At 39.3% G+C, this 12,117-nt stretch overlaps 1 protein-coding gene and 1 long non-coding RNA gene across 2 annotated transcripts in view; both read right to left on the bottom strand.

The window, feature by feature from the left end:
- Positions 1–12,117, bottom strand: part of LOC138241222 (acyl-CoA-binding domain-containing protein 6-like) — a 496,682-nt gene that overhangs the window by 260,804 nt on the left and 223,761 nt on the right. The window lies entirely within an intron of this gene.
- On the bottom strand, positions 9,215–10,553 carry LOC138241139 (uncharacterized). The gene is made up of 2 exons (XR_011190319.1): positions 10,381–10,553; positions 9,215–9,581 (listed from the first exon to the last, which is right to left on the bottom strand). It is a non-coding gene; the product is annotated as an uncharacterized lncRNA (long non-coding RNA).

Genomic DNA, 12,117 nt, shown 5'->3' with positions numbered 1-12,117 from the left:
CTTCAGGTGTGACTCCAGTATTCAATTACTCACCAGTTAAATGAATCTTCAATTCCAACTCGGCTCTTACCTACCCAATTAATCTAATTATTTGCTTAGCCACAACGGTTTAATGTCCTTCCCCAAATCTCTGGGTGCTTCAGAGATAAAAGCCATGTCCCAATTCTTGACCTGCGCCCTAAGCCATTTCTACAAATCCGCACTTCTGTAATGTAGCGCAAGTGTGGACTTCAAGTGCGCCAGTATTAAAGGGCGCACTAGTACAAAAAGGTAAAAAACACCCTCGCGTGACGTCACTGTTTTGTCACACGGCTCAGGAGGGTCGAAATCCAAGTCGGCTGTTAAATTTCGTTGTCTGCTTGCAGTTTGATTAAATTGAATTTTATCTCGTCAATCCCTGTACAAATGTAGTGATACTGTGTTCATTCATGTTGTAAACTTAACCTCGATTCATAACAGGCGAAGTAAACTAAGGAATCACTGGCAATATTGCTGCTTATTCCAAGCTGTGTACTATTAAATACATTTCATATTGTCTGTCCCAGTACAAAATGACAGTATGAGGAACATAACGCTTTCATTCAACTAAATAAGGTAAACTTGGCTATACCTCAAAGCTTGTACTATAAAATACGAGCACCATTAAATGTTGTGTGTACAGAATACAAAGCTGGTAAATGAATAAATATACATCAGTTGAAATGGGGGTGACGAAATAAAAGCTTTGTCAAAACTTTGTACGTAGAATACATACAGTTTAAATCTAAAGTAGCCTAATGAAGTTTGTTTTTTCAAAAAAATTGTAACGCTCCGGGGTTCACGTGGGTATGCGCCCTCTCCTCTGCCGCCTCAGGTCGAACCCCCACCATTGGGGACTCGAACCTGGGCCTCCGTTGCACTCGACAGGGACCCAGCCAGCTGAACTAAAGGGAAATCTCCCATCAGCCCGGCGGCTGCGGTCCCTGCTATTCACAGGGAAGGGCGGGGACGTCACCGCGCTGGTAAGCCGGCTCTCACAACCAATGGTGGCCGTATGAGTTACAATATTATGAGTTCTAAAACTTAAAAAAAGTTCAATTGTACCAATACGTGAATATTTTATTCTCCATGGCAACTTCTCTCCGCCTTGATACATTAGAATGTGGAACGTCACTGTTCTGCGAGCAACTGGGGGTAATTCCCTCCAGTGGAGTCCATTCCGATGAAGACTTCAGAGAAGTCTGCATTGGCGGTGCTGGTGAGCACCCTTGTGACAAATTTAGAAATGGAATAACTATTGGATTTTAAGTCTTTTTTTCCTTTCAATAGTTCGGTTTGAAACGATTCACCAGAATGTATTCTTGAGGAGAGTAATGTTTGTGAGATGCTTGCCTTGCCTCGCTTCTTTTAGTCAACTGTTGACTCTTTGTCAACTGCTGCAGTTCAGTTCTACAGAGCTCTGCTGGTTTAAAATGCAGAAAATGAGCTCTAATCGCATAAGATTATTCCAGTTTTGCCACAATGCTCATGTCAAACATGGGCAACCCCTAAAAACAAGAGCTATTTTTGCTTTGTAGGCCACTACATCACCTAGAAATGATCAAGGCTGCTTGACCCTTCTTCTCTTGCCACAGGTTCTGTTCATCTCCCAGAAGCACCAGTGCACCCACAGACACTAGTATTGTTTAGGTGCCCTTTTTATTTTCTAGTGATCTCAACAGTTAACACTGTCCAACACCCAGGACACATTGTACAGTGTCACAGTTCTAGAGCAGTACACAGGATGTGATACTCTTTTATGTGTTTTTGGAATCATACAGGTTTCTTCTGTATAAGCTGCCAGACCACGATGAAGGAAGAGGTCTGCGATACCTCTACATGGATGACCATACCAATGGCTGGGTATATGGGAAGAAATTGGTGAATGACTCCAAGAGTGCAGTGGGGCAGACTTTGCAGCCTTTTTTGTCCTACATTCATAAAAAGGTAAGAAACCTTTATTTATTATTTGTGTCATCTCCCAGAAAGTGAGGTCAGGATATACATTGTCTTTTCGATTTGTTTATTTTCACAGGTTTTTCTTATAATTCAAAAGCCTTTTGTGCAATACAAATACAAACTTTAAGGTAAGTAACATTTTATAATGTACAAGACAGAAGGACACAGAAAATGGGGGGAAAAAACATCATAGACAGCACAACAAACAATAGAATTGTATCTGTAATACTTGCTGGGTTTGCTTGCTTATTCCTATGATTAAAGCCAAGTGCAATGTTTGCTACATATGCAGGATGTGAATTGTTCATTTTATATATATCTAAAATAAAATATTTTAACATTTACACTATTTCAGGGTAGAACATTTACACGTGTGATTCTGCAGATGTTGTCCAAATTATTGATTCAGTAGAAAACATTTATTTTAGGATTTACTGTGTATGGTCAAGACATGATGGCACGTCCGAAGTATATACTGTGTCTTTAGAATACCAACACCAGCTTTCTGTGTTTTCTGGTTTTAAAACTTGAATCATAAAGCTTTAAAGTATATATTTCCATCTTGTTTTTGTTCATTATTTTTTTTCCCCATTTACATTTCTTTGACTGAGGCATCACATAAGCTAAGAACAAATCTGTTGCCTTCAAAGCTTTTTCTCCTGGTGAAAATCACTGAGTTTAAAAACACTTCTGTAAGTCAATATAATACTGATGTTTATAATAAAAAAATCATCTGCTGGGTAAAACAAAACTAAAGATGCTTGTTGTGGGCTCTATTGAATTGAATTTACAGTAGCCCATTTCTAAATGAATACAGTAAATTAAATTGTTGAGATTAAGTGATAAATGTACATACTTCATGGCCAATTGTCAGTTGAAAAGAAATGAAAACAATTAATAGGATTAAGAATAGTCCTATTTTGGACTGTGGTTTTCAATTCTCTTAATCTGACTTTTGGCCATGAAGTATGTTCAGTTTAATTCGGTTGGACAAAAAAGCCAAAAGTCAGATTAAGAGAACTGAAAACTAGCCCAAAATAGAAGATTTTTTGTTTAGTTTGATCAATTATACAGTTCGTTTGATTCTTGAACTTAATTGATTAATTGACTTCGTCAGCTGGAAGCAGGCTTGATAATGGACTCCGTTCAAAAAGAGCAGACTTGTCCTTTAAAAACATTGAAACTGAAAAACCAGACGGATCAAAAACGATAAGAGATTTGAATATATCTTGTGTGACCTTTTTCAGGGATTGTGATGTTAGACAGACAGGAGTGTGGCTGGTTCACAGCACCCCAGAACTTCCAGATGTGCAAAATCATTCTACATCATTCTTGCCCTCCAGTGGGCATGAAAATGCACAGACCTTCTTCTGCGGGACTTACACATACAGCACCTTCAAGGACATAGGTAGGCGTTCACATGTACATACAGCTGTGTGAACCTTTTCTTGAACAAGTTTGATTGCTGAGCTTTAGTATGTCCATGGCATTGACATCACAGCTGTCTATCACTTTCTGAAAGCCTTTGGTACAATTTTTCCAGATTTTAAGATTCAAGTATTGGTTATTTGCAGTTCTTGTTCTGGTTTGGAGCACCTTTTCTTTTCCTATTCTAAATTTACCTGTGGGCAAAAACCAGTCTATTCTGTTATTTTCTGTTGGTGGTTCAATTTCATATGCAAACTTAATATAACCCTGAGAATAGGTGGACACTAATAGACTTACACCTCATTGTGTATACAGATGAAAATAAATACCAAAATAGCCTTAGACTTTCTAATTAAATCTAAATGATGTGTATTGTGGCTGCTGAAAATGTATGTCAACATTTTAGAACTTGGAGGATAGTTTAACAAGTGAAAATAAATAAAGGAAACTCTCCAAACTAATGGAAAAAGAAAGGGGGCATTTGACCTGGATGTATGAAAATGCCATGCTTACTCTTGGTTATTTTTCATTCTTGTCTCTACAGCTGTGCAACTCCAGTATATCCATGTATACTCTTTTGACTATCACGTCCCCCAAACCTTCCACAGAGACCTTCAGTGTGTGGCTCAGAGAACATGCTATCCCAGGAAAGAGCCTTGGTTTAAGCAGCTGCCCCTGACATCTTTAGCAGGGTAAACTTTCACCAGCTTTGCAAAATGCTCTAGATTTAATGATGGTGAGCACCACTCAAGGCAGAGCTAGAGTCTGCAGAAAAAAAATCAGTAAAGTCTATGGATCACGTTTGTTTCCCAACTGATCGCTTCTTTAGAAACTATTTTCCAATTCAAGATAAAGAAACAGTATTGAACAACACAGTTGCCATGATCCATAAACAATCTCTGTGCTTCATTATTGCAGTTTGTTCCTGGGAAGTGAAAATGTCACATCAGCTATTTTTCTCATTTTAGATATTTGGAATCAATAGTTAATTTTTTGCATGCCTCTACATTTTAAAATCACAAATTAATTATCACAGTTCCAGACCTGTACCAGCTTGGAAGAGATGATGAAATGTACTTATTTCTTCAAAATATGTGCTTAACAGCCCCACAGTGATGCTAAGTGTCAGAGTTGGCATAAGTTGTACTAATGGTTTTTCTTTCACTGACAACAGTACAAGAGCACTGGTGCCCAGCTGGTCATAGAGGTTGCAGTTATCGGACGCGTTTGAGATCGCTTGGATATCCCAAAGTGTCCAACCCTGTTGGTGTTGGTATTCAGTGAATTATGTATCACTGCTGAAACTTGGACAACGATGTCTGATTTACTCTGAACAAGCACTTATTGAGCCTCTCAGAATCTGAATTTATTTAATTTTTACAAAGTCTAACTCTATTGTATGTTGGCTGTTTCTAGCCAGCAAGACCCACTTTCTCACAAAGATTTTGTGGAACAATATCCAGTTTATTTTTACTCAAAGCCTTTCCCAATTGAAGATGTATTTATATAAAAAAGCATACTTTGTTTTGGTGAAACTTTCTCAATCTGCCAGCTGGCAACTGAACTTTCCTACATGTTTCTGCGGTTACACTTTAGATTTAAGGTTTCATAGCATCGCTTTCTTTCAAAAGAGATTTTATGGGATGTTAGTAAAGCATCAATTTATACTCAGTAGTAATTTAGGTTTAGGATTTGTGTCTGAGGTAGTTTGTAGGTGCTTTATTAACATTCTGTAAAGCCCAATTCTTGAACAAATTGATTAATAGAATATTTCAATCTTTTATTTATACAACAATTTAAATCATATGTTTTTCTCTTGGTATGTTGATTTAAACATAAGAAAGGATAAAAATATAACTTGTGTAGCTTCTTTAGATACCATTTAATACCTAAGAACACGAGAGGTTACATTTGGCCCATTTAGCTAATTTCTTAGTAGTTAATTCAAGGATCTCATCCTGCTGTTTCTTGAAAGGAACCAGGACTTAAATAACATGTGCAGTTTGTTCCATTAATCTCAACTAGTTTTGAAAAGAAATTGATTAATTGATCCAAGGATCTCATTCTGCTGTTACTTTAAAGGTTATTGGAAACAGTTGTCATTTAAATACATTTAAAAAAAGGTTATGTAGAAAAGGAACAATCCAGTAAGTTTCAAACACTGCCCTTCAAAAGCAATATGTCACACTTCACACTTGATCTACTGTATATTGGTGGTGCTGATTTAAAAAAGAACGTTCTGGGTAGCAACCAATACAGTACAGCATTCAGAGAGGGGGGGAAGAAATACACATTCACTTGTTCTCGGTTCCAGTTTGACGTTTTGGTAGCAAGTGCACTTCCTGTTTTTGGTTGGGTAGAAAGTGTGTCTGGGACAGATTCTTACAGGGAACCTGTGACTCTGTTCCGTTTCAGATCTCTATTCAGGTTTGCTGGTTAACTATTTAGGAGACGACCTCTTTGCCGAAAGCTGGGGGAAGCTTCATCGGCCTCTGCCGTCGAATTGCTCTGTGGCGCACAAGGTGTACAACGTGAAGACGATGCAGCTGCCAGAGGCCAGGCCTTTCGGCATCATGGTGGACCACTCCAAGTGGTGTGTGATGAAGGGCGGGGGTCCGCACTGGACCTGCATCGTGAACACGAACCGAGAGATCGGTCAAAGGAGAAGAGGAGGCGGGGCTGTGTGCACAAGCAGGCCTGGAGTGTGGAAGGCCTTCCTCGCGGTAGTTGACACATTTGAGGACTGCCAGTAACACGTGGCTGGCAGAAATAGACGAACAAGAAAGGGCTGTTTTTCAAAAGATACTGCATAGTTTTTCCAAGTCAAAGCAAATGGTGGTAAGTAATATGTAAGAAAACTCTGCAGTAGCTCAAGTAGGTAGTGCGTCAACACGCGTAGGCCGCAAAGGAGAAGAAAAGAAAAGGGAACGGACACCTGAAGAAGACTCTACAGCTGAAATGTTTCTTTTCTTTTTTCAGCATGGAATAAACCTTTACATGTTCCTAAACTATTCACTACTGACCTTAATAGCAAAAGTAAAATGTATTTGGAAAGGATATGTATCATGAGAAAGTCATGCATCTAAAAAAACATTTTTTGAATTAAGTACTGAATATATGGGGGGGGAGATATACAAATATTTCAAATCATAAAAGTACATTCTGTTTGTGTTTCTTTAAAGGCTTGTTTGTAATAAAAGTGCTGGATCTGACCTGCCTTCCATTATTCCTGTGGCCCCATTAGGCAGTTCATATCAAGCACAAAAACTGACGCTGCCGTTATATTGATACTAGTAGTCCTGTTCGGCACATATCTGTGATTTTTGTTTCTGTGGATGCGGGTTTTTTTTTTTACGCAGAAACCACACAATGGATGAATAATATATATATTTTTACTAGCTAAATCAATAACACCACAGACTACGTATTACAAAACACAAGACAACCTATGCAACAGGTGGATAACGTTAAATAAAAACAATCACCACATCTTCATATACAGTACAGTTACTACATGGCCCCATTAGGCAGTTCATATCAAGCACAAAAACTGACACTGCCGTTATATTGATACTAGTAGTCCTGTTCGGCACATAGAAGCATTGGATTATATGACTGTTTACTCTGTGGAGCTGTCCACTTCGACTGGCTTTGTAATAGGCCTGTACAGTTTAAAAGAGAGTTTATGTTCACATTTTTATAAAGAATAAGGTTACAGTGCCGTGCTGGTGTTTCGACCTGGTAAGAATATCTTAAGTCTAATAAACCTTCCAGCATTCCTTAATGATTTACTGATTTTTAAGTCAAAGGCCATACACCTAGCTGAAGTTAAAAAATATCTAAGGAACTTAAACCATTATCAAGCTGGCACTTGCAAAAGTAGGCATGTCTCTAATGTTGGGTAGGATTGAGTTTCCCCTTGAAGTCTTGATTTTCTGACCTGCTCAATGCCTGTGACCTCACAGTGATGTCACTCACAGTCGTGTTCTTCTCCAGTGGGTGATCTCTCTTTATAAGCTCAAAGCATGTCAAGCGGGGAAAGACTCTCTCTCATGAGTATGTCAGAGGAGTGTGTGCACATTTCCTCATCCTGTTTCAATTGTTTTATTTTAACCTTTGCTAATCCGATAGGTAAATATTAACCCACATCTAGGCTGTGCCCGGGAATGTAGACAGTGGAAACTGAAAAATGAACTTCACATGGCACAATTTACCATTCTTACCATTTAAAAAAAAGCTCTTAGTTTTTAAATAAATGTGTCTAAAAATATACGCGTCTCCACACACCTGAAGAAGGCTTCACAACCAAAACGTCATATTAGTTTATAGCCGTATCTTTAATTTGTAAAGAGCAGTTTTTTAGCAAAAAAAAAATGTATTTCTAATATCACACTTAAAGAGGGAGTACAAACTCCATTGAAACAGATGCCCACAGCCACAATTTAACGGCAGCCGATTGTCAGAGCCACCTGGGAAGTGACAGAGAAAAGCCTAATTTTGCAGGGAAATGGTTGTTCTCTTTGAAAGATTCAATTGAATATATGGTGTGGCGTCGCCGGGGGAAATAGGTGTAAAAGAGATTTAACTCACACCACACTGAACCTCTGTGTTCTTCGTCCGTATGTCTCTCCAAATCCGTTCCGCAATCCGTTGCCAGTATCCTTAAGTCCCCAAATGTGTATGTCCACACTTCTCCGCGCCGTATCCAAAACCCATATCCAATAGTCCGTTATTCTTAAATTCCTTCCAGTACACTCCTAAATCTCTCGTTCCTCCAAAACGCTCTCACCTTACCAGCTTCCGCCCGGCTCAGTGCTTCTGTGGCATTTCTATTCCGTTTCCTGACGGAGCTCACCTGTGTCTCATTGTTTCGCCGTATATATCTTTTCCAACAGCGGGTCAGCCGGGTATCCGTGGCGGCCATCTTGCCTAGGTCTATACAGTAGAATAGACAGCGTTTCGTTACGAAAATACCAGTTATAAATGACCCTTCCCCTGGCCCTCTTCCAATGGAATTAATATTCTGTTTGAATGTATCTCATGAATGCTGTTAAATGATAGTACCTCTACCGTATTAACTACATGCTTCAAGACTAACATTGAGCAAATTACATTCTAAAGGCTAAATACTGTATGCAGTACTGTGGGAAATATTGAATTGTTTTAGGAAATATAATTTGTCTATTTACAGTGGTTATCCAGAAATAATAAATGTATATACCATAAATTTACTGTGTTGCCAAAGCAGGACAGTTCCCCCTAGTGGAAATATGTTTGCACCGCTTTCCTTGTGCTACAAGAATATTTGCCAGTATCAAATGATCATAATGCATCTCTTCCAGGCTAAAATAAGCAACAGTAAACACTGGTATTTAACTGGAATATAGTAGCATAAGAAGTGGCACAGTGGTGCTGTCTCAGAGCACTGGGGCCATGAGTTCATCCTCAGATGTGGGGCTTGTATGTTCTACAAGTGTTTGCTTGGGTTGTCTTCAAGTAATTGGCTTTTGTGAAAATTGTCCCTGGTGTGAGTGAATCCTGCCTCTGGCTTTCCTGCAACCCTGTATTGGATAATGCAGTTAGAAAATGGATGGATTAAAGCCTTCATAACCTTTATAGAATTATTTCCTTTTACCACTAGTTTTAGTACTGGAAACCACTGCAATTTTAAGTCATATCCATTGAGCTATGAACTATTTTACCTTTTGTATATCCTCCTGAAACAGTGCTGCTGCACATTCCATTGCAAAAAACACTACATCCATTCGGTTACCAGAAAGGATCATTAAAACACTAAAGAAAACACTCATTAAGCACAATTTGAGACTTTACATCTCATTTAATATGGAGACCATAGACTGACACTGACTCAATACATCCAGTGAAAGTGGTTCAAGCTTTTAGAGACAACCTGTAGAGTCTCACTGTCAGTCTCCGAGTCTGCAGAATGATTAAGATGCACAGTCTCTGGGGTGGGAATTCTTTCTTCTTGGCTTATTTGTCGATAAGGGAGAGTTGACACATTCAAGAACACCATCCACAATTCAGAGGCAAGGTGATTAGGAGACTCTCCTCCGGCTCCTCTTTTCATCATACAGGGAGATGGCTGGGAGCAGCACTCGGATAATGGACACTGCCACCCACGCCACCATGTCATTCAGTTCTTCCATCGTTATCTGTTTTAAAGCAACAACAAATGTAGGTTAACCACGGAGGACTAACATTGTCTTTTATTGCTTTTAACAGGGTGTCAGCTGAGCATTAGACAGGATTCATCCATTCTCCCAGCAAACAGTGATAGGCTGATTTCTTTTAAGGTCTTATTTTTCCCCGACTTCTCCTTGGAATACGTCATATTCTATTCTCATTTTTCCACAGCCTAGAAGCCTATTCTGGACTTTTCTTCCATTTGCTTTCCCTTCTTACCTCTCTCCCAAAACCAAAGCATTGTGCATTTTAATACACTGTATTACAATTAAAACACAAGATGAAAGGTTCTTATAAATGTAGCCTGGCAAAGAATAATTAGCACAGGACACATTTTGGGTTCTTTACTCTCCTAGAAATATGTGGTCTGATATGTTCCTGGTTTAAAAAAATAAAAAAGACATAACGATATTTCTATATACACAAAATACGGCAGTGGTTCACGCAGCACGTTCAGAAATAAGCCGCTCACCTCTCAGCCCTCACCGAGAACTACATTACGATAATTAGTACGATACCTACAATTGCGAACACTTACACGGTGCTAAACATAAGTCCCTGTAAAGAATGAAGGAAGAGAAAATACAAGGAGCATGTGAAACCCATTACTAACAAACCAATAAACAGATATCCCCAGCCCGAGTAGTTGCCTAAATACTCTACTGCTTCAGTGTACTCCGTTAAAATCCAATATCCATCTTGCTAATCTTGTCTCAATCCTATGAAATACCCCTCTATACTCATTTAGGGAAATGACACCGTATTTACCGTTACGACTCTGTAGAAGTTACGGGTTCTTTTTAACGGTAACTCACTGCTTCTTAGTCCCTACTGCCCATGCGCAGAACGCTGGACTCAACCGTCAGGAACCGCCATCTAGTGGATTTGGAATAACTCCGCTATTCACCACTGGGTCACAAAATAGCTACAAATTGGTTTCTGGTACTAAATCTGTGTTTTGAAAATCATACTGCTTGGGGCACATTGCATTCTCTTCTTCTGAAGAGATACCAAGGGTTTTGAGTCCCAGCTGGGTTTCTTCACAAGTCTTTTTCATAGGAACCCAATTCCAACAAATTACATACAGTAATTTCTGATTTTCTCGGGCAATGCAATAGATGCTATTAATGGAATACAAGTACATTTTAAAAGACAACCTTAGATAATGTGACAATCAGTGCACTTTTCAGTCCTTCAGATATCCCTTGTGGTGTCTCCGGGGGAAAGTTTATGCAAATGAGAGAAGTACTCACACCACACTTTTCTTTCCTGAGTTTCGTGGCGTTTCTTCCTCCAATTATCTTCCAAATCCAGTCCGTAATCCGCTCTCTTAATCCTGTTCCGATCCGAGTTCCAAAAGTCCGTAATAAAGCCAATCCGCAATCGAAAAACCATAAACCTTTTCTCCCTTCAGTAGTCCGTTATTCCTTAGTCCGACCTTTCACATAAACCTCTTTCCTCTCTATCTTTCTCCCTGTTCACTGCCTCCGGGGCACTTATATTTCGGTTCCTGATGCGGCTCAGCTGTGTCTCATTGTTTCTCAGGGTAGACCCTTTCCATATACGGGTCAGCTGATTCTTTTTGGCAGCCATTTTGCTCAGGTCCATATCTAGTATTTTAACTAGGTCATTCTGAAAATACCTGTTATGAATGACCCTTCCCCTGGTCATCTTACACCCTTTACTTGGCTGGCCTGTAATGTGGGTGTTATATTCTATGATTTTCTTCTTGTTTTATTTATTACCTTGTCCAGTAGGTGGCAGAATTAGTACAGTAAGGGACTAGGCTTAAGGAGCAATATTTTTTAATCAAGCTGACATCTTCCTCTAAAATATGTTTTTTATTCGGTAGTGGTTTGAAAAACACAACCTGAAAATATAGTAATGAAAATGAAAAGTCAAGCTTGTGCAACCAGGTGATGTGCAGCTGGGCACGGGAATCGGGAACAGCGCCTCGTGCGGGCTGGTAGACCCTCGCTTCCTGACTTTCTCTCCCATGGTTCTTTCTAATTTGTTAGGTAAGATCTGAAGTAATAAGGCTTTTTTAAAAGGTCTGTAAATTTATGTTTACTGATGTCATAGTTTCGGTTTAAGGTTTACTCGTTTATATTTGTTTTAAGAGTATCAAAAGTGTATTCGGGCTCTGCGGGTTATCAGAGACGAAATTGAACTTCGTTAGCTAACTGTGTTAAGTCGCTAGATGAAAACTGTCTGTGTGTTGTGAGTTAATTTCTTAGTGAGTTGAGTTGTTATGTTGTGTCGCGTTTAAATGGTGTTATAGTAAACAGGGGAAAACAACATGTACGAGGGTAGGAGTCAGACTCTTGCTACCAGCCTGCTGTAAACCTGACTTGTACGTATTTCTGGAAACGCTCCCTTATTTTCTTCTATTTTTTAGAAAATAAACTTGAAAAAAGGGAGCCGTGTATGAGTTCCTCTTGCGCACGCCGGTGAGTGCACAAGATCAACGGTAAAGCTGCCAGAACTGAGAGGGACCCGCTAGAG

This window comes from Lepisosteus oculatus, chromosome 9 (assembly GCF_040954835.1).
Source record: "Lepisosteus oculatus isolate fLepOcu1 chromosome 9, fLepOcu1.hap2, whole genome shotgun sequence".
NCBI classification, from domain to species: Eukaryota; Metazoa; Chordata; class Actinopteri; order Semionotiformes; family Lepisosteidae; genus Lepisosteus; species Lepisosteus oculatus.
The sequence above is the reverse complement of the archived record's forward strand: the minus strand, read 5'-3'. Positions and strand labels throughout refer to the sequence as shown.